This window comes from Dermacentor silvarum, chromosome 11 (assembly GCF_013339745.2).
Source record: "Dermacentor silvarum isolate Dsil-2018 chromosome 11, BIME_Dsil_1.4, whole genome shotgun sequence".
NCBI classification, from domain to species: Eukaryota; Metazoa; Arthropoda; class Arachnida; order Ixodida; family Ixodidae; genus Dermacentor; species Dermacentor silvarum.
Window position 1 is genome coordinate 83,445,278 of NC_051164.1, and position 23,738 is coordinate 83,469,015.

Here is a 23,738-nt window from a genome sequence, read left to right on the forward strand (position 1 = left end):
ATATTGCATTGTTTTAATGCCGTTATAAGAATGGTTTGTACCCATTAGTATTGCATTCGATCGAACAGATTTTTGGTCTTCGCACTAAACTATGATTTTCTGACACCATATCTTGTCTGTCTGTCTCTCTCTCTCTCTCTCTGTGTGTTTCGATACTTTATTATTTGTATTTTCATACAGCTTTAATATTTGAAATAAGATTTATGTATTCGCTTTAATCCCCCTATAAAATGCCCAGCCCCGGTCCCTTAGTGTATCGAAATAAATAAATAAAATGGGTTACTGTGGCAGTAAATGAGCGCGGAGCCCGAAGAGTGGATGAAGACTGCTTATTTTTACCTTTTCTTTCTTTCTTTTTCTTTTTTTCCGTGCAGTAGACAGAAGACTGCATAGGGCGTAGGATTTAACGAATGCCGGCCGCAAATGGCGACATCTGGCGAGAGCTTACCGCACTAACGGGCAACGAAAGAATGCGGAGACAACAGCAAAGTCTTCAACCCTCCGTCCTCTCCAACGTGCTTCTCGTTGGCAGTCTAATTGCTACACGACACGCTTTCCGCTCATTACTTGCGGCAGACAAAGGACCAGGCGTGACTTTACAATCGATTGCTTTCCCGAATCTTAACTGTTAGCTGGTCCTTTGTGTAGAAAATGACCAGGAGAATAAAAAAAAAATCGAGAAACGCAGGGAAACCGGAAGTACAAAAGAAGCACGACCCGTGACCGAAAGCTCGCCTTGTGCCGCGCTCTAAGAGTCTAATTACCAGGGCCCACGCCTCTTCGGTCTTAGCCGCGGTCTGTGGCTTTGGTTCCTCAACGTCTGCGGCCCACCAATGGTGCCGGGTGAAAGCAGAAAGCAAAGTGTGGGGCTGCGAGAAAAACAATTCAGACATGCATGAAACAGGTGTCCTAATTGCTGACTCTACTCGAAGAAAAAAACAGCGCGAAAGAGACGAGCACGAAAAGAAGACAGGTACAACGGACAGACGCTGTCTGTTGTACCTGTCTTCTTTCCGTCCTCGTCTCTTTCGCGCTGTTTTTTTCTTCAAGTATGTTACACGAACTCGCCCACATCAAGCTCCTGCTGCTGACTCTAGCCTGCTCCTTTTATTCGGATGCCTGTCCTGAAGTGGCAATGGCCGCTTCTTCTTGTGAACATGGGATGAGGCGTGGTGGGGGAAAATGAGGGGAGGGAGGAAGGAGGGGCTTACTGTCTACCTGTGCTCCTTGTTCTGGTGTTTTATTTATAATATTTTACTATATTTTCTGGATGCCTGGCTGTGCTTGCCATATTATCCCCGTATAGCTTACAAGGAAGCATTGTTCCAACTGGGAAATGAATATGTTTATTCATTGATCCGTAGAATTTAAGGCCTCCCAGCAGCACGGGGGCTGTGAGAGACAGCGTAGTGGAAAGTCTTCGGTTGAGGCATTCCAGCGTGTCGAGGCGCTTCACGCGCTAGTGTAGATGACATTGTGATTCCACTAGGACACTGAACATTTCAGAGGGAAGTGTCGTGACTTCCTTCTGAACTCCTTAAGTGATCTGGGCTTAGTCTGTGATTGCTATCGTTTAGCATAAACATTTCCCGGGCGCTGTGTCAGGGCGTGGGCGGAGCGGCGTGGCATCATACGCTCTGGATGGCACGCAAGCTGCGGACTTGAGACCTGTTCCACCTGAGTGGGCGTGTCGTATATTGTTCACTTGCTTCGCAATGACCTTCTGAATGATGACGAACTGAGCGACGTACCTATAGATTTGGTTTCTTAAAGTTTTTACTCCTAGTTCATACGTTTCGTCATAGGTGAGGGGGCCGTGGACCTCAGAAACTTCGGCTCTCCAGCACGAGTTCTGAATCTTGACGCGTTGGCGTTCTCGAACACTTTCGCAAGTATATTACACAGCCTTGGAGCCCCCCACACAGGCCCGAAATAAACCTCCTTCCGACGTGTCCGCTCGCGTCTCATCACCCATAAAGGCCCCGCGGTTCGCAAAGCCAGATATGCAAGCAGCGCGTGACCCGCAAAGATTGCCTTTCCTTGCGCCCGCTGTGACGAGGTCAACGAAATGCGCCTCCGGCAGGATCAACATAACGGGTCACGTGGTCCACCGTGTGTGATACAGTGGCGCCCCCTCGCAGCGCCGCAATAGGGAGCCTACATGCAACGCTGTTCATGTGGGCTCCCTACGCCGCAATCAAAAGGACTGCCGCATCGGCCCCGTGGCTTGCGTTATGCCTTTACCTCCCTCCCCCACCCCGCCCTCCACTCCATTTTTTCAGCTTTTGTATTCGGTTCTTGTGTTTGTTGATCTTGCCGGCCTGCCTTTTCCTTTTTTACGACCCGCGAAGATGGTTTTACGAGGACGCAGCTTTCCCTGGACGACCAGCACTGACGGAGAAGATGCAGGCGGGAGATGAGGCTGTGTCACGTTCGCCCATTTGGCATGAACTTACCATATCCATTCTCGTTCTTTCTTTGTGTGTATTTTTTTTTAATTTTCGTCTTGCCATCTGACGTGTCGCATACTTCTAAGTTTACGCAACACACACTCCCTTGTCCGGAAAGGTCAAGTTTCAGTTCGTAGAAGAAAAAAAATGGAGATAGAAATGTATGGTATTTCTTTATTTCACCTAATAAATTCCTCCAACCAACTTTTGAACGCGGATGGTCATCTGAAAGTGAAAGAGGAGTTCCTCTATAGAAAGCAGTGCACAAATATAATGAAATGACTGTCCCAGTTGAAACCGCATACACACTACACAACGATATTGCTCAGTCGCCATTGGCGTTGTGATAGCATAAAATACTGCTTACAATCACCACCGTCGCTGTCGCTTGCAATCCTTCGGCATCTTATAGACAGAATTCGTATTACTGCTACGGGGTTTATTGGCGTTCAGCGGGAATCCCAGTCACATCAGGTCCAGCGCAGAGAGCATCCGAGCAGTTCCAAGCTTTGGTTGTTTGGTGCCTATAGGTATAGCACAACCCACTACGTGGGATTGGCTATGAATCGGGCGGCAGTGGGTAGAAAAAGGATGGCTACTTAAATAAGATTTTCTTACTTAACAATGAGATAATAAATGAATTCTAATAGTTATTATTAATTTTCATGCTATAGTGTCTTAAAATTTGAAGTTGATATTTTTGTTTTATTGTTGTGGAAAGTAAAACAGTAAAATTAGCATGGCAGTCTCCTTGTTTCCATTACAAAACTAAATATGGCGTCACATACGTTCCTATTGCAGTGCCCTAGTGCCAACGCCCCCAGAGACAGAATGATAGGTAGTGCTTGCGCGAGGAAAGCGGCGACACCGATCCTTTGGTCTTTAATTGTCTTCCTCACTTCAGAAGCCATGCGGCCGCACCGACGCTTGTACTATCTTCGTCTTTACATTACCAATTATTAATACTGTTATTACAACACAATACTGACGGCTGGACTCTGTTTAATGCTTCCTTCGGCTAAGAAGCGACGGTGGTTCCAAAGTTACAGCAGCGCACATTCAACTACACCGCCGCGTAGATGTCCAACAGCACAGTTATTTCAATCATTCGCATAGAATGAATGAGCAGCTCGTCTCGAAGAAGCCGCCGCGAGCGCAACTGGATTATTCTTGCTGCGCAAACGAATGCCTAAAAATGAACAGTTTTCATGAAAACGCACTAAAGACGAAGAGGAAAGGAACACATACGACAGCGCCCGTCCTGTCGTATGTGTTCCTTTCCTCTTCGTCTTTCGCACGTTTTCATGAAAACTGTCAAGATGAACCAACTCGTTCAAATAAATTAGCGTATTGTTCCTAAACATGAATGCTTTTTTTACGTTCCACTTCCATTGTAATGTTGCCGCCACAGCCTGGTCCGGCAGCAGACGAAGTTTCAAGTGAATTCGGGCAGAGAATGTAACACCACCTAATTTTGGTTCACACTCGTCATCGCATTTGTTCTTTTCCCGATACTTGTGTTTCTTGAACGTTACTTTACAACCTCTTCTGTGGGGTTCTTAGCCCTATGTACCTTTTCCACCAAACGTTTTCTATTTTATGTAACCCACTCATGCTAAAGTTCTTTCTATGGCGCTGAAGTACGTGCCAAATAAGTGCGCCAGGTCGCCAGTTTGATTCCATCCCGTTTCTGCCACATTCCTACGAGGGCGTTCATGGAATTTTTTTTCCTATGCAGAAACATTCCTGTAGTCTTCTTTTCACATTTTGTGTACCTATAAATAAAGTAGAACAAGTCGTGTTAATTAACCCAGCAAGCTGTAGCCGGATGGATGGGCGGATGCTATGAGCGTCTCCTTTGGAACGGCGTGGTGGGTTGCGTCACCAAGCTAGTGTTATTATTTTGCCTAATGTCCTAGCTATATTTTTGAAAAAAAAACACTCAGATACAAAGAATTTCAAGCATCAAACTTTTTGAAGCATTACTGGGAACTGTGTCTTTCTATGCCTCCGTTCTTTGTGGTCTCCCTACTTTTCTGCCACCAAACCTCTAATCGCCTCTTACTAAGCTCTATGGCGGGCATGTTTACTTTGCCCCTACTATCCCTGAACTAAAGGGCTTCAAGGAGGCCAGAGGAGCCTATACCGGCATCTGGTTAGATATCTTCCCATTCTAATAAAACATGTTCCGTCGTTTACCTAGCTTCATGGCAACAAGCGCATGCGTATGCGCTTGTATGCGCATGCGAACGCGCACGCATGCGCAAGCGCATGCGTGCGCGTTCTAAGGCATATATCTATCTTGCTCCTCACTTTCTCTTTCCTGTGTATATGTTTACAAATCAAATAATAATAATAATTCGAAAACTAAGGGGCTTTCCTTTGAGTTATCATAAATTGTTTCTTTCCTGATTTCGTTTTTTCCTTTGAGGTAGTTACTCATGGCAAGTTTCTTTTCCATTGCCGCCACCAATGAGATTGCTTCAGCCTCTCTCACTTTGTGTTTGACATTCTTTGTTGCCATGCTGTGACAATACCGGTCACACACCTGCTGGCAAGCTTCCTTCTTCTTTTCTTCCACTGCGAGTCAGTGTTTTGCCTGTACAAATAATACCTGAACACCTCTCGCACTCCATGTACTTTCTTTCATATTCCTCAGGCGTTCTTCAAAATCAATTTTACTTTGAACAACATCTCCCGAGCGGCAGCTCCGTCTGTTGGCTTGTAATTTTTTTTCGCCATTTCCTTGACGGATGTTGAAGATCCGCTTCTCAAGCGCACGTCCTAAAATTTTCGTGAGCCGTAGCATCAGAATCCAAGAATTTTCTAAAGATTTGGGTCTGAAAGCCATCGCCGTACGGGGATTACATTCATATGGGCAACGCACGTTCCTTATGTTCGCAGAACAGGCCAGAGGTTTAGACGAATAAAGGGTCTGAAGCATTTCGACGAAAAATAAACATAATAAAAAATACGCGGCTTGCATCGTGGAAGTGATCCGTTCGCACGGGCACATACGCGCAGCTGCGCAAAAAAAAAAAAAAAAAAAAAAAAAAAAAACCATCCTCGACACTACGTGCCGCTCCAAGCTGTCTCCGCAGATGGGAATTCCGTCACGTTCTGTGCGTTCCGCGCGATCCGTGACTTTCAGCTAAGAACAAAACTCCACGCGACTATGTTACCAGGCATCCGCGTCGGATTGTATTTTCATTTCGTTTTCCGAATTCGCCCCCCGACGCCGTCGTATACTCTGATCACTATTTGCTTTGTACGCCCAGTTTTCAGCGCCTTTTCTTCCCTCAAACGCGCCGCCGATTGTCGCCGCAGCTTGTCCCCCCCCCTCCCCCCCCCCCCCTCAAGGTCCGCGGAAGGGACTTCGAAGACAAAGACCGTGTGTTGTCGTCGTGACCCTCACCCTGTACACACAGAGGTATGCGCGCGTCTGCGCGGAAGTGGCAGACCGGAAACAATCCGTAGCCACCCCGCCGCGTTATGGAGAGGGAAACGGAGGCGATGGAATGCCGAGGTTTATTCTAGAAATATAACTTCCCACTGCTTCATTACTTCCGGTCACCGTGTTCTGTGCGCTTGCATTTCAAGTCGTATGTGTGTCCGCCCTGAGCACGTTTATCTTGCTGCGTTTGCGCGTTCGTGCGCGCGGGCGCGTTCGGGCTTCGGTGGATGTGTGCTTGCGCGTTCGCGCTCATGAGTATCTATAATAAATATACAGGGTGTTTCAGTTTTTTTTAATAAATGTATTTAAGGAGAGGTTGGTGCCTATATGTAGCACCGGCTACTCCTCTTCTCTTGCATGATAGTTGTCCTCAGAATGTTGTCACAACTCACAAAACTGGACTAATAACCACATGTACGAACGTTCACGTAGAAAATCCTAACTGAAATATAAATAAATGTTCGCATTACAGAAGAGTTCACCTAACATAAATACTCACAAAACTGAAGTGTTCACACACAACACATGAGTTCACAAAGCATAAATGTTCTCAAAACCAAGTTCACAAAGATGATGTTGGGCACTTGCGAATTAGGTCCCTCTTGAATGCCGTGCTCTAAATACAACAGTCTTGTGCGCAGACACAAATGCCACATGAACACGAAGACACAGTAAACATGTAATCAAGAGTGCCTGCTAATAATAACAATACCAGCAATAACTAATATCCGACTCAGTATTCTTGTGATATTTTTGATTCCTGCAAAAATTGTACCAAGGCGCGCGCAGCGATGTTTTGTTGTTTTTCTGTAGGCCATGGACCCAAAATTTTTCCTATGGATAGTGGTCGTCTGTCCAAGCCACGTAGTTTTTCTGAAAGATTCTTACGGGAAGCGTCATGTTTTTTACACCGTAGAAGAAGGTGTTCTATGTCTTCTTCAGCCTCTCCACATGAGCATGTAGCACTATTAGTTTTTCTTATCCTATACAGGAAGCTTTTAGTATAGGCAGTGCCTAGTCGAAGCCTATGTACTGTTGTTTCAACCGATCGGTTAATTTTAAACGGAATATTGAATTCTATTCCAGGATCAATATTATATAATCGAGAGTTCTGCGCATCATTTATGAACCAAGTTTCCTTGGACAATTTACCGCTTAGTTTGTTCAATAAACAACGCGCGTCACTCATTGTTAGAGGAACTAGTGATAATTCATTCTTTTGATGAGCCTCACGTGCCATTTGATCAGCCGTTACATTTCCTATGATTTCACAGTGACTTGGAATCCACTGGAAAGCTATGTCATGTTGCAGATCTTTCGCTATGGCATATGTCTTCTGTATTTCATATGCCAATGTGCTGTTTCTTTTACTTAAGCTGATTTCATTTAGGCTCAGCAATGAGGGTTGCGAATCACTCAGAATTACCCATCGAAGAGGTCCTGAATGCTGACATATGTAACGTAAAGCAGAAAGTATTGCGTAAAGTTCTGCCGTTGTGGACGTTGTAAATTGGCAAAGCTTATAAGATCTTTTCTCTTGGTATGTAGGTATATAAAACGCTGATGTAGAGCTTTGTTTCCAGCATGATCCATCGGTATATACGTGAATGCGATCTACGTAGTTAGTGTTAAGATGTGATAAAGTTAATTGCTTTATCGCAACTACGGGCATATCACATTTACGACCTACTCCAGGAATTGAAGTGACTATTTCTGGAATTGTAAGTCGCCATGGGGGATGAGTTGCGCATGCAGGCCAGTATTCGTAAGCAGGTAGTAAGTTTTTGCACCGCCGTATTTCATCATGTATGCGTGCAGCGGTTCTACCTTGAAGGTTTTGGCATAATGGATGATTAGCGTGTTGTGTTGCTAAAGGAAAAAGTGGCGACAAGTTTCCGTAAATCTTAGTGCATGAAAAGTTGGTTGGCGGGACTCAGCAATTACCAAAGCACTGGCAGATGCACGTGGAACACCAAGACATATGCGAAGGCTTCTGGCCATTAATCTTTGAATGGTTTCCTCTAGATTACGGGATATTCCATGTAGTACAGGAGCAGAGTATGCTATTCTTTGTCTAATGATCGCCGAGTGAATGCGTAATAAAGAAGAGGTTGAACTACTCCATCTCACTCCAACAAATCGACGAAGAATGTTGATTAGGGAGTTGACTTTCTCCTCTAATGCTTTTATTTGGTGAGCCCATGATAACCGTCTGTCTATAATAATACCTAAGAACTTGTGTTGTCGCACAAGTTGCAAACGCTGAGAGTCTAGCACAAGTTGGAATCTCTTGAGGCATTTCCTTGTAAAAGGAAGTACAGCAGTTTTCTCAAGTGAAATAATCATACCTCTACTTTTCAAAAAATCATTAATCACTGTTAGGCCAGCTTGTAACGTTTGCTGAACGGCTTGAGTACTCGTGTCAGAAGTCCATATGCACAAGTCGTCTGCATATAGTGAATAATTCAAGGTAGCAGGCAAGATATGGGGTAATTCAGCCATAACACAGTTAAATAAAAATGGACTGAGTACACTACCTTGTGGAACACCTTGATTCACTTTATGCTCTGTGCTTTTGCCATCAGCAGTTTCAATATAGATTTTCCTGTCTCTTAAGAATTCCGCAATCCATCTCAGTGTTCGGCCAACTATGCCCAACTGAATTAACCCATGCAGTACGTGAGTGTGGCTGGCTGTGTCAAATACACGCTTTATGTCTAGAAACACTGCAATGGTGATTCTTCCACAGCTCCTCTCGTGATCTACGTATGTAACAAGATCTAAAATTGCATCCATCGTACACCGGCGCCTGCGGAAGCCTGCCATATTTTCGGGCAGTGCGTTGGTGCATTCTGTCCACCATTGAAGCCTAGCATCAATCATCTTTTCCATAAGTTTACAAACGCAACTTGTCAGGCTTACAGGGCGGAAAGAATCTAACGATAAAGTAGTTTTACCCGGTTTTAGTATCGGAACTACTCGCGCAATTTTCCAAGAAGGAGGAAGACATTCCGATATCCATGCATCATTCAGTAATTTTAATAAAGTATTTGTAGCTACAGGACCCAAGTTTTTCAGGGCAGCATATGTGACCCTGTCAGGTCCAGCTGCTGTCCTCTGGCGACACGATACAAGTGCGTTCTTTAATTCTTCTAGTGAAAACGGTTGATCTAGGTCATGATGATCGCTTCTAATAGAAAAATTGATCGGTGCTTTGACTTCTTCGACAGAATTGCTGTATTCAGATGTGTTTACTGCTGCACTTGGGCGAGTAATAAGCTGACAAAACTCATTTGCTATGTAAGGAAGAAGAAGTACGCCGTGCAGAGCTCCGCAGCCGGATTGCCAGCGCTACTGAAGTGGGGCTCGGGCTCGACGCTGTTCCTGGTGCGCCTTGCTAAGCCTACGCAGTTGTGTCTTCCTGTCAGCGTCCTTCGTGTCGTCCACAGCTGTGCCAGACTTCTTTGTCATATTTGGTGGAGGTTTGCTGGGTCTTCTGTCATCCTGGAATTGCGCAGCCGGATTCTCCCTGCTACCATGACCTCCACAAGCACCACGAGCTTACCACCAGCTGCTCCCCAGTCCTCCGTATGCCCCGGCACACTCCGTCAGCGGGACCCTCCCTTCTTTAGCGGCAGTGATGACCACGACGTTGATGACTGGCTGTCATCATACGAACGCGTGAGTCGCAACAACAAATGGGATGACATCACGAAATTGACCACCGTCCCATTTTACCTCACCGGAATTGCCCACTTGTGGTTTCGAAACCACGAAAGCGAAGTCTCAAGCTGGACCGTGTTCAAGACGAAGTTCAGCGAGGTCTTCGGCCGTCCTGCTGTTCAAAAGCTTCGTGCCGAACAGCGTCTGCAGTCGCGCGCTCAGCAGCCTGGTGAGACCTTTACCAGCTACATTGAAGATGTCATCGATCTCTGCAAACGCGTCGATGCATCCATGCCTGAGGGCAATAAAATCAAACAAATACTGAAGGGCATCGACGAGGACGCGTTTCAGATGCTCATTTCAAAGAGCCCCTCTACTGTTGCCCAAGTCATTGAACTATGCCAAAGCTATGACGAGCTACGCCGTCAACGCCTCCTCACCCGCCGCCCTAATCCCCATCAGGAATCGTTGTCCGGCTTGACCTCCCCTTTTCCAGATTCCACCCTCCTCTCGCAGATCAAGGCATTCGTCCGGGAAGAAGTTGCTCGCCAGCTCTCCCTTATCTCCAACAACCCGCCGGAGTCAAGTTCGTCCCTTAGTCCGACCCTACGACACGTTATAGAAGAACAAGTGTCCGAAGTTCTTCCTCTGGAGCGGGCGCCTCAACTCACCACCCCGTTGACTTACGCCGACGCCGTCGCACGACCACGCCCACCGACGTTCCGGGCTCCGCCTCCGATGCCTAGCCCTGTTTTTACCTCCACGCCCTCACGACCTCCGGTGCATCGAGTAAATCCTTGGCGCACAGCGGACAATCGGCCCATCTGCTATTCGTGTGGTATTGCCGGACACGTTGCACGCCTGTGCCGCCGCCGTCCACTTCATCCACGTGACGACCCACGCTCAGCAGCGTACGACCATCCATTGTCTTACGCTCCAGACCGCGATTTACCCCTTCCCCGCCCAAGCCATCGCCCAGTTTCTGACCGCCGTTCTCCTTCTCCTCGTTGTCGCTCGCTCTCCCCGATGCGTCGACGTCCCTCTACCGCTGACACGGAAAACTAAGTGGCGCAGTTCCCGAGGCAAGAACTGCGTCATCGTCGCAACGCTCAAGCCCTCTTCTTTCGCCGCCCAACGTTATTGATGTCGCTGTTGAAGGTGTCTCTGTGCTTGCCCTCATTGACACAGGTGCCGCCATATCTGTGATTGCCGAAAAACTATGCCGCTCAATACGAAAAGTCACGACGCCTTTCTTCGGTCCATTACTCCGCACGGCCACAGCACAGCACGTCCAGCCAGTGGCTGCGTGCACCGCCAGACTTGAAATTCAAGGAGTGCTCTACTTCGTCGAGTTCGTCGTTCTTCCCCACTGTTCCCACGATATTATTTTAGGTTGGGATTTTCTCTCCCGTCACCAAGCTGTTATTGATTGCTCCCGTGCAGAAGTCGCCTTCTCTTCGCTTGGAAATGCCATATCTGACGACGTTTCGCTTTCCCGCACCAAGTTGTCCCTCACTGACGACCTCCAGATACCTCCACACGCATCCGTTCTGGCACCTGTGTCCTGTTCCGCTGCCTGCGACTCTACCGTACTCTTCACACCTTCCACTGCTTTCGTTCGTCGCCACATCTCACCACTGCCAACCGCGCTGCTTGGCCTTCAAGCAGGCGCGACTCACCTTCCTGTATACAACCACTTCCCATTCCCGATTACGTTGCTTCGCGGTGAATCTCTCGGCACTGTGGAGCCTTACGACACCATTACCACGTTGGAACTTTTTGGATCGTCCGAGGTCAACACCCTCTCCGGTAGTCCCGCACCTGCCACATCGCCTGAAGACGTTTTCAGCCACGTCATCGACAGCGCCTTAAACTCCAAGCAACGCCATGACCTTCTCCGTCTCCTCGAGAAATTTCGCCCTGCTTTTGACAGCCATAGCACTTCTTTGGGTCGAACGACGACTGTATGTCACCGGATTGACACTGGTGCTCACTCACCGCTACGGCAGCGACCATACCGCGTATCGTCGACAGAACGACGCGTCATTGATGAGCAAGTAGGTGAAATGCTGCAGCGTGGTGTCATTGAACCGTCCGACAGTCCATGGGCATCGCCAGTTGTTTTGGTTAAAAAGAAGGATGGCTCGATCCGCTTTTGCGTGGATTACCGTCGCCTAAACAAAATAACTCGAAAGGATGTTTATCCATTGCCGCGGATCGATGACGCCTTAGACTGCTTACAAGGCGCAGAGTTCTTTTCCTCCCTCGATCTACGCTCTGGTTATTGGCAAGTGCCTATGGCTGCAGACGATAAGCCTAAAACTGCTTTCATCACACCAGATGGCTTATACGAATTTCGTGTGATGCCATTCGGCCTTTGCAACGCGCCCGCCACTTTTGAGCGGATGATGGATACTATTCTTCGAGGCCTCAAATGGAACACGTGCTTGTGTTATTTGGATGATGTAGTAGTGTTTGCACCAGATTTTCCTACTCACCTTCATCGCTTGGAGCAGGTTTTACGCTGTCTCAGTGACGCTGGCCTCCAACTCAACCTGAAAAAATGTCACTTTGGGGCACGAAAGCTGACAATTCTCGGACATGTCGTATCGAAGGATGGCGTTCTCCCCGATGCCACAAAGCTCCGTGCTGTTAAAGAATTCCCAAGGCCGACGACTCTAAAAGACTTGCGTAGTTTCATTGGCCTCTGCTCGTACTTCCGCCGCTTCATTCGAAATTTCGCTTCGATTATGGCACCACTGACAGAGCTTCTTCGGGGAGACCCCAATCTTTCCGCATGGTCACCGCCTTGCGACGAGGCCTTCGCGACGCTACGGCGCCTGCTTACAACACCACCGATACTGCAGCCATTTCGATCCCACTGCTCCCACGGAAATCCATACGGATGCTAGCGGCGTTGGTCTTGGCGCTGTGCTCGCCCAGCGAAAGCCCGGCTACCAGGAATATGTTGTTGCTTACGCGAGCCGCACTCTCACCAAGGCTGAGGCGAATTATTCAGTCACTGAAAAAGAATGCCTAGCGATCATCTGGGCCATTACAAAGTTTCGCCCATACCTGTACGGCCGGTCCTTCGATGTCGTTACCGATCACCATGCACTTTGCTGGTTGTCGTCCCTCAAGGATCCCTGCGGCCGCCTTGCCCGGTGGGCACTGAGGCTCCAAGAGTACGACATCCGTGTTGTCTACCGCTCCGGCAAGAAGCACGCCGATGCCGATGCTCTTTCGCGCTCGCCTGTCCACGCCGAAATTGTCAGTGTCTCCGTTCTAGATGACCCAGTTCCCCCATTCGCTTCTGTCGACATGGCTCTGGAGCAGCGCAAGGACTCCTGGATTTCATCTTTGATAGATTACATCTCCGATTCACCTGCACGCCCACCATCCCGAGCGCTCCGCCGACAAGCTTCGCACTTCGACATCCGCGACAGAATCGTCTATCGCCGTAACTACAGTTCCGACGGCCGCAAATGGCTGCTTGTCATACCCCGGCAGCTCCGCACTGATGTATGCGCCGCTTTCCACGCCGACCCTCAGTGTGCACACGCTGGTCTCTTCAAGACCTACACCAGACTACGTCATAGGTTTTATTGGCGCGGTATGTACACATTTGTGCAAAAGTACATTCGCTCTTGCACCGAATGTCAACGCCGCAAGCCTGATCCTTGCCGCTCTTCTGGACCAATGCAACCTTTACCGTGCCCTTCGCGACCCTTTGACCGCGTTGGAATAGACCTATACGGGCCTCTGCCATACACAGCTGCTGGCAATCGCTGGGTCATTGTAGCCATAGACCACCTCACGAGGTATGCAGAAACGGCCGCTCTACCAGCCGCGACAGCTCGTGACGTTGCCTCCTTCCTGCTTCAACGCTTCGTTCTCCGTCACGGCGCCCCCCGCGAACTCCTGAGCGACCGAGGTCGCGTCTTTCTCGCCGATGTCATTCAAGAACTTCTCACTGAATGCCGCATTATTCATCGCTGTACCACCGCATATCACCCGCAAACAAATGGATTGACAGAGCGGTTTAACCGAACTCTTGGCGACATGCTTTCGATGTATGTCGCCTCCAACCACACAAACTGGGACCTCATCCTTTCCTATGTCACGTACGCCTACAATACGGCACCCCAGGCAACGACGGGCTTTTCTCCCTTGTTTCTTCTATACGGCCGAGAACCGTCATTTCCGATTGACACTATTCTTCCTTACCGTCCCGACTTATCAGAGGGTACACCGGTTTCCGAAGCCGCCCGGTATGCAGAAGAATGTCGGCAACTAGCTCGCTCTCTAACAACGCAAGAACAAGCGCTACAGAAATTTCGTCATGACGACGGGCGCCCCCACAGCCAGTTTTCGCCTGACGCTCTCGTTTGGTTGTGGGTGCCTCCTACTTCGACACCAGGTGTCTCCTCCAAGTTTGTATCCCGATACCATGGACCCTACCGGGTTCTACAGCAAACTTCTCCGGTGAACTACGTCATCGAACCTCTGACGCCCCCTACGGACCTGCGTCGCCGCAGCCGCGAAACTGTCCATGTCGATCGGCTCAAGCCGTATCACGAGCCCTTCGTCCTTACGACGCCTTAGGCCTCCTGTGCGGCTCCGTCTTCAGCGAGGGGGGAAGATGTAAGGAAGAAGAAGTACGCCGTGCAGAGCTCCGCAGCCGGATTGCCAGCGCTACTGAAGTGGGGCTCGGGCTCGACGCTGTTCCTGGTGCGCCTTGCTAAGCCTACGCAGTTGTGTCTTCCTGTCAGCGTCCTTCGTGTCGTCCACAGCTGTGCCAGACTTCTTTGTCATAGCTATAGTTGTTTCCGGTACTTTCTGGACTAAAGCTAGTGCTCTGAATGGCTGTCGGTGCATTACTGGTCCACTTAAAGAGCGCAGAACATTCCATAATTTTGGTTCAGGTGTAAAGGGAGTGAGTGAAGTGCAGAATTCCTGCCAGCGCTTTATACCTGCTGCCGACCCATACGATCATGCACCTTTTGGCATTCTCGGTAATTTTCAAGAAGGCCTGTGCGTCGATATTTTCTCTCAGCTCTGCGGCGTATAGCTCTGAGCCTCTCGTATTCAGAGTCTACACCAGCGTAACCATCAGGAATCTTAACAAATTTTGAACAAAGATTTAATTTGTCTGTTATAAGCGATAATAGACTGTCTGTATCAATGACAGCATCAGCTTCACTTGTAATGTGATATCGAAATGCCTGCCAATTTGTTATTTTTGCAGAGCGCCGATAAGTCAAAAATCGTAGTCTAGGATGCTGTATTAGGATAGGAAAGTGATCACTGCCCCTTGTTTCAATGTCTGTTCTCCATGTTGCTCCACATGCAATATCGTTTGAGCAGATCGTGAGATCGAGGCAGCTGGAGTAATTTAAACCCCGTAGGAAGGTCACTGAGCCGTCATTCAACAAACACAGACCACTCTTCTGAATTGCCTTTTCTAGCTCATTTCCACGACGGTCGCAGTAGGCGCTTCCCCACATGACATGGTGTGCATTGAAATCTCCGCAAAATATTACATTCTTTGTATATTTCTGAAAGAGGCCCGTCAATGTGGAAAATGAAATATTTGTAGAAGGCTGTAGATAAACGCTGACAATAGTGATATTTACTCGGCCAAACCGAACTTCGCATGCTACGTATTCTGGGATGTCTGACGCTGTAGCACTTAATAGCGCTGACGGCAGGTCTCTTCGAACACAGATCATCGCTCTGCTCAATCCTGAAGATCGAGAGGATGTATAAACAACGTAGTTAGCTAGCCGAAAAGCGTTGTCTACACCGGCCTCTGTAATACATAACACTGGAAAGGAGAACTGAGCCACCAGTTTTCTAAAATCCGCACACTTAGAGCGAAGACTATTCGCATTCCACTGGAATATGGCGACATTTTGATAACAATTATTCATGCCCCGTCTGCGCAGTGGCTGACGTAGCGTTTTGTAATATCACTTGTTCCATCGACAGTACGGCCTTAACCTCCGGTAGGTTATTTGCCTGTGGAATCGCGACAAGTATGGCTTTTAAAGCAGAAAACAACATTGGAATGACAAGTTCAGCAATAGACGCTGAGGGGGTTCCCTGTTTCGTTACACTTACTGGTTGCGGTGTGTTGGTATTCTGTCGTATGTTAGTCACGGGGTTGTTCTTTTGACGAGGTCCTTCCTGAGGTTCTTGTCGAGCTTGCTGTTGGCTTGGTGATGTCCCAAAACTTTGTCCTCGGTTTTGTGGTCCCCTTGCGACTTTCGCGTATGTCATAGAGGCGTCCTGATGCTTAGTCACTTGTGGCCGAGGTGGTTGCGCTGGCTTCATCGTATTCTTGTTTGGTTCCGGTGCACCACGCTGTTGGGTACGACAATAGATGATGTCATGTTGATGTTGAAGAGCTGCTGCTTTATTCTGCGGGCATCCGGAAAATGATGCAGTGTGGGGTCCGTTGCAGTTCGCACACTTAGGTGTTTCAGTTAACCTGGGCCAGACTTTAAAGATATGTAAATGGCCACGTAGCTGGACAGAACCAAGGCAATGTTGTTCGCTCTCGATTGGAGATGCGCAGATTATTTTTTTTGCATTCTGCCTAATTACACAATTAGTCTTAATAATTAATCAATAAACTTCTCAAATATCATAATTAAATTAAAAGTGTCAATGAGAAAATTGTAGGGCAACACTAGAGACTACCGATACAACTCTCTGTTGCTCAATACGTGTGACATAAAAGTGTTTTTCCGAGCGTGAAAGAAGCTCGCGAATACACGCAAGATTGCCACGCGACTGGCCGCTCGACACCTCTTTGCGTGTATTCGCGGACTTCTTTCACGCTCGGAAAAGCACTTTTATGTAGCACGTATTGAGCAACAGAAAGCTGTATCGGGAGTCTCTTGTGTTGCCCTACAGTTTTCTCATTGACACTTTTCTTCTAATTATAATATTTGAGAAGTTGATTAATTAAGATTGATTATGTAATTAGACGGCTTGCAAAAAATAATCTGAGCATCCGCGACTCAATTGACCTTAATAAAGTTTTTCCATTCATTCATCCATCTCCAAGCGACGGCAAACAACATTACCTTGGTTCTGTCCAGCTACGTGTCATTTGCATACCCCCGCTGTGGTTGCTCAGTGATTATGGTGTCGGGCTGCTAAGCACCAGGTCGCGGAATCGAATTCCGGCCACGGCGGCCGCATTTCGATGGGCGCGAAGTGCAGAAAACACCGGTGTACTTAGATTTAGGTGGTCCAGGTGCCAGGTGGTCCAAATTAATCCGGAGTCCCCCACTACGGCGTGCCTCGTAATCATATTGTCACGTACGTAGTGACGGTGAAGAAGAGAGTCGTAAAACCGTGAATGAGGAAACTGATTCTTTATTGGGCGAACCTGTGCCCACGAAACCAAGTTACACTCGAAACAAAACGATAACGGCGAAATCTGATAAGCCGCGAAACGCGTCGGCTTTTATACGTGAGTCATGGAAGGTTCCAGAGTAACCCCTGGTGCCCGCGTGTCTTCTAGAAAGTACTAGTCAATTCGCGTCGCTTAAGCTATCAGATTACATAAGCGTCGGTGACAACAGACAATGATAGAAACATCGATAACGTTCGAGAAACTTCCGATACATGCAGGCGCGTCCTGCGCGGAGCGATAATGTTAAACATCTGTTAGCCGGTAAAAAAGCGGTCACCGGCGAAAGATAACGTACAGGTGTCAATATGGTGGTTTTGGCACGTAGAGCCCCATAATTTTTTGGCCATTGTATATTTTTGAAGTCTGGCCCAAGGTAAGTGAGACACCATGTATATTTGGCACGAACTGCTTCCCTGATTGTTAATAATATCAAGTGAGCACGCGGAATGTGAAGCGGCGAGATGGGCAAGCGCGCAAACTACTGTCCAGTGCGAGCTTTCTTTACATTGGCTAAATTGGTTAGAAATGAGTGTGACGTTGCGCTGCGTCACGAAGTATAGCGGGTTCGATCCCGGCCGTTGCGGCCCGGATGCAAAAAACGCTCGAGTACCGTGCACTGAGTTGCGTTAAAAAACTGCAAGGGGTCAGAATTAATTCGGAGTCCTCCACTGCACAGTACCTCATAATCGGATGGTGGTTTTGGCACGTAAAACCACATAATTGTATATAAGTTAGTAGTAAATATTATTTCAGCAAGCAGGACAAAGCTTCAAGGCCGGTCTTTACGTAGTGTTCCTATATTACCAGCCTTTCAATGGCAGCTTGGCTGACAACGGGTGCACCTGTTGGTTCGTGGGCCGGAAGCGAATCCCACCCAGTCGCCTCCGGGATTTTCACCGTGCGTCGGGCGCCGCCCGATCTCGGAGGTCAGGCATACTCCTTCCGCGTTGGATTGTCTGACACGCTTACGTGCAACTCCTGCGGCATCGAAGAAAATATTGAACAACCTCCTGTGCTTTTTATTCTCGATATATGACGTCCAGCGCCGCCCCCTCCGGACAGCATTAGGCCGACTAGACTGGATACTGTTTTCAGAAGTCAAGATTCTTGCACCATGGTCTTGCGCGCAAAGCAACGAAGGCATTTCTACAGTGCTTGAAGACGACAGGGGTAGGCATTCAGTAAGTGTCCACCTTTTGGACATGTCCATTTCGTCTGCTGCTGAATAACTGATTGGCTGAGAGTGAATCTTTCCTTCTGACGTGTACCCCAGCCCAGCCAGTGAGAACTTCAGCAGCGGACAAAATTGACATGTCCACTAGGTGGACACTTGCAGAATACCCCCCCCCCCCCCCTCCAATCTCGGCGGGCGACCGTTTGTAGACTTGGTGTGCTCCTTCAAGTGTGCGCGCGACTGGTACTCTCTCTGCCTCTTCTATTCCTTCTCTCTTTTCGACCCTTAACCCCCTCTCTCTCAGTTAAGGTTAGCAAACCAAACGTGAGTATTCTTAAACTCGCTGTCTTCTCTCTTTCTCTCTCTCTCAGGCCGAAAAGTCGCGCTGGTTCGGAGCGTTCTGCGTCCGGCGTCATTTCCGGTAAGTGCTAATGTCAGCGCTTGATTACAGTTTCGGTGTCAAAAACATCTACTCTTGGGCACTTTTCGCTACTCATGCACTGGTATTTCAAAGGTTAAATGTTGCATGGAGCCTGCTCTGCACCACACCGTCTGAAGCTAGGTTTTGTCACGCAACCCAAAAGTCCGTTGACCTTAAACAATGTGACAAGTAGCTTTCCCGTTGGACGCTTAGTCTCATTGAACACTTTTGTACGGACCAGTCGTCTCTAGCCACCTATATCAACGTCTGCAGTATCTCTAAAGGCGTTTGTGTGTCTGTCTGTGGGTTGTTGGAGACTAAGATAGGAATCATATAACCTCCGGTGTATACCAGAGATACAGGGATGCTGGTGTAGACGTCTCTACTCGTGTTGTAGTTAGTGTCGTTTGGAATCGATGCATCATAATTCGTTCATATTGGTGCAGCGGCAGTGTAATGAGTGCTCCTGCGTATCGCGAGCGCGCTTTCTTTTTTTCTTTTTTTTGAGCGTGCGTATGTGTGTGTGTTTTAGTGACGTGATCAAGTGAGATGTTGCACCATGAGGTGGCGCTGGATACTTCTTTTCTCATGAGAAATATGAAATGCACCTGAAGTCACATATAGCAAATGTTCCTGGTGTACAGCAGGAACAAAAATTGGTTCGCGTTAAATTTTGCGAAGGCTGCGAGCTGCAGCGCGCTCATTCACCAACTGCAGTGTTGTGAAATAACTGCTAAGTTTTTTTTTTCTAAACTCCCCAGGAATTCAAAACACGGTTTCGCCCTTGTGAGTGCGACTTGTTGAAATGGCGCAAATAGAAATTCCATGATTGAAGCATCACTGCGCAATCACCTTAACAAAAGAGGGAGCGAAGAATCTGCGTGAACCGCACAAGAGATTCGTTCTTTGCCCCGTCTTCGTGCTTCGCGCTCGAGTATGCATGTTTGTACACCCGTGATCAAAAGTATACGAACCACAGGGTCACCGAAAAAACTGAATTTCTTGCTCACTAACATCAATGAACTGAAATTGACGAGTGTACCAGAAATTTCGCAATACCAAGTTAGAACTGCAGTCCTAAATTTCAAGTTACATTCCCAGGCAGAGGAGAAAATCAGCTTTATCACGCAATCCCTGGTCCGTATACTTTTGCCCACGGGTGTACGTCCAACAGTTTGCGCTCCTCAGCAACGGTGTTGAAGAAAGAAAGACACTACGAAGTCAGTGCCCCGAGCTATGTCCTTTGTATCTGTTCGCGTGACTCTTTCCTTATGCTTGTTAACCCAAACACAAAAAAAATGTTGAAAAAAACAAACAAACAAAGAACGCACTAAAGAAGCAGTAATAAGGCAATGCCACATCCATAAAGGATCCTTTCCTTCCCCATACACCAGCCTAATTATCCGCTCTTTAAATCGTCCCATCTTGATCATAGCTTAGCAAACACAGCGGATCATTAGTCTTTCGAGTCCTTTGCCCCGACCACCACTTTCCTTTTGCCCCCCGTCTCCGAACGCGCCATTCACTCGCAGAGCGAACGGAGACAACGAGCTTTGCCCAACTTGACTTGCCGCCGTTTGCGACGCAGCCTCAATCAAAACCCCATTGTGTTTGTCTATAGCCAGATCTCCTTGTAATGGGCAGTGTGCCCCCCTCGTTCCACTTGCATCATCTTCCACTTATCCGGCGGCTTGCCGCGAGCGACGAAAACCTCTCCCCACCCCCGCTTTAGTTCTTAGATTGTCTTGCTTTTTTTTTTTTTTTTTTTTGTCGCAGTTTTAAACCCGCATTGTCGGTTTTATTTCGAGCGTGTCATTAGTGCCCCGCGCGGTTCACAATGGAGCCGTAAATGCCTGGAATGTTGTCGTTGTCCCAGTCTTATAGAACGAGACCTTTCTTAGAGGATCGGCTCCGACGACAGCTGTTTGTTTTCTCTAAAGGATTCGTTCCTCGGGACCATCCTTCTACAAGAGCTCCCCTTTGTTTCTCGAAGGGAGGATAACAATGGCACGTTCTTGCGTTACAGGCTGGGTTCAAAGCCACTAGAGGAGGCATCATCACCGTTTCAGCTCCGGGTCGGCACATTAGAAGCGAGTCGACCTGATAGCTTTTTGCTAGTGGAACCTTTTTTTATTTCGTTTCTTCGATTCGTCCTAAATGACGCTCGCATGAGGGTAGCTGATTAGTAAAGCTCGGTCGATTGCTGCGTCTTAGTGCGTGCAGCGTGCCGAAGAATTCTAGAATAAATTTTGGGGCGCTGTGTCGACGGGAGCGAAGGAGACCAAATGAATTAGGGAAACATGTGTTCATATGGAGGGAAAGTAGAAGATGGTGCTAATTATAAGCAGAGGATGGCGCTGATACGGATCCGCCTACAGCTTGTCTCATCGTCACGAAGTGTTATACACCCACACATATACGCACACTCATCTGTACTTATATACATAGGCTCCCCAGGAAATTGAGTATTTTGTTGCAGTGGATACACGCACGATGATATCACAGCTTAACACTCGAGCCATCAGTGTGACCAAGAACATTGAAACCATGTGAAACGACACTATCACATTGCACACACAAAAAAAAATGATGCGGACTAAACAGCCCAGCAACATTACAAAGTAGAGCTGGTTATTGAAACACTTTTGAGAAGCTCGTAGTGTCAATGTGCAGTAGAACAGAGCAAACGTTTGTCTTTCTCGGCGAAGGAACTTCACAAGAGTGGAACAGCTCACCCTCTTTTAGCGTCACGTGGTCCTCTGGAGAACGCTAATACATTGCATTCTTCTTCTTTTTGGGGTTTTACGTGCCAAAACCAGTTCTGATTATGAGGCACGCCGTAGTGGAGGGCTCCGGATTAATTTTGACCACCTGGGGTTCTTTAACGTGCACTACAACGCAAGCACACGGGCGTTTTTGCATTTCGCCTCCATCGAAATGCGGCCGCCGCGGGTACAGTCAACCACAAAAGTTTGCGGACCACGCGAGCGCGTGCCAGACTGCCTATCCGCGCCACCTAGCGGTACGCCACCTAGCGGCGACAGGGGCGCTCTCCCGGATATGAGCCCTCTTGGTACTCGCCTGCCTGTTAATTTTTTGTTCCCGTGCATGACATTGTTAGTTCGTTGCGTTGACGCAGAGCGCTGTCTGCGATAAGACCGCCACATATCTGGCTTGATAGCAGTATCGGAGCAATCATTGCAACCTTTGTCGACTGGTGTGCCAGTGGGTAGATAAGTTTCACGAAGCGCTGCGACGATTTTTTAACGCGACGTTTACTGGAGCACTTTGGTTGGCAGCATCTTGGTCCAATGAGTGTTGCTGCTTCTGCGTCTTGAGAGAAAGGGTAGGGAGGTGTTTCACTGTCATCAAAAATAAAGAAAAAGCGGATGCATAGAAAATTTTCTTTCACACATAGGCGCATCTTCGCATCAGTCGCTGAAAAACGTAGTAGACTTGCTTCAGGCCACGTGGTGATTGCCTATTTGGAAAGATGCCGCTGCGTGTTCCACTTGACGAAAGAAGGCACATTGTGCGTTTATTCACAAAGGGAATACCTCAGCGCGAAATCTGCCGCCGAACCAACAGGAGCCGGACTGCCGTGAATAGGATTATTCAGCTTTCCGCGACGATGACAGATTCACAGATATGAGCGCAGTGGGCGTCCAAGGGCCACGACTGAGGAAGAGGACCGCCTGAGTACGGCCGCCATCGTGGCTGATCCTTTCAAAGTGCAGAGGATATCCGAGAAGCGCTCTCGCTCACGGTATCGTCTGAGACTGTAAGAAGAAGGCTGAGTGAGCTTGGCCTGCAGTCTTTCGTAGCAGCACAGAAGCCCTGCCTCTCAGACAGCCAGCTACAAGACGATCATGTTCGCTACAGCAATGAAAGATTGGACAACAGAGAAATGGGGCGATGTCATCTTAGCGAACGAGTCAACTTTTTCCACGCGCTGGGACCAACGGAAGCGGGTTTGGCGTCCACTAAACTGCAGGTGTGTTTACTGTGTATTGGCAGTTAATTCACGAAACTAATTCTGCATCACAACATGTTTCACGTAAAATGAGCTTTTGGACATTACGAGATTTTTCTGTAGTGGTATTATGTTGAAAACATTAACGATTGTTTCATAGTACTACTTACTCTGAAGCTAATTAAAAGCTGCCAGTGGGTCTTTCAGTACTATCTAATGATGTTTGCACGTTTTCTATTGCAACTCTATAACAGCATTATAAAGTTCATACGCAAGAGGAATCACACATTTTTAGACGCGCCGCTGGAACCCAATTGTATGCTGTTTTCTTGCAGATATCTGCCTAATTACACACAGAGTGTTCTATCCAGTGGACGGTGTTCCGTGAGCGTGTGGGGAGCAATCAGCAAAGATGGCCTTGGTCCCCTTGTGCGTCTGGAAGGGCCCTTCACTGCGTCACGGTACTGCGACGTCATCACTAGACACCTCGTTCCGTATGCGCTGGACGGTCCCTTCAGCGACGGCTGCTATTTTTTTCAACACAACCGCAGCCCGATCCATAAAGCACGTATCGTCCAGTCATTGCTAGAAGAAACATGCTGTTGCCAGCTTGAGTGGCCTTCATGTGGCGCCGACTTGAATCCCATAGAAAATGGTGGGGGCATGTGAAGAAACGGCTGTCCACACGAGCCACCGCGGCCGCACGGCCGATACGCTGTGGCAAGCGATCGCACAAGAATGGGAAAGCCTGCGCGGTCGACCGGAGGATTACTGATCTTTGTACGAGTCGATGCCCACACGCATCAATAAGGTGCTAGAAAACGGCGGACATTTCACTTCCTACTAGATCATTGAGAGACCTTGTTCATGACACTTCTGTAAATGTCTTGTGAATAAATTCATCCCCTTCAGACACGAATTATGATGCACGTCTGCAAATGCGTCAAATGCGCATGGCATCATTTCAAGACGCTCACTATTACATTCAAGAAAGAAGACGAAGCAATGTGTGGTTTTGTGCGAGTTTCAGTAAAAAAAATTAATAGCGTATAACTCATTATCTAATTATTCTGAAATCCGTCAGCTTCAATGCTTGCATAAAAAGAATCAACTATTAGGCCCGAAACGCATGCACACTTGCTTTTTCGGTTGTATTAGTGTCGACCGGAGAAAA

At 47.9% G+C, this 23,738-nt stretch overlaps 1 long non-coding RNA gene across 1 annotated transcript in view; it reads left to right on the forward strand.

Annotated features, from left to right (window-relative positions):
- The window catches only part of LOC125941411 (uncharacterized), a 63,868-nt gene extending 45,257 nt beyond the window's left edge, over window positions 1-18,611 (forward strand). The window contains exon 3 of the long non-coding RNA XR_007464249.1: window positions 18,542-18,611. This is a non-coding gene — a long non-coding RNA (uncharacterized LOC125941411). The remainder of the gene's footprint in view (window positions 1-18,541) is intronic.
- Window positions 18,612-23,738: the final 5,127 nt, after the last annotated feature.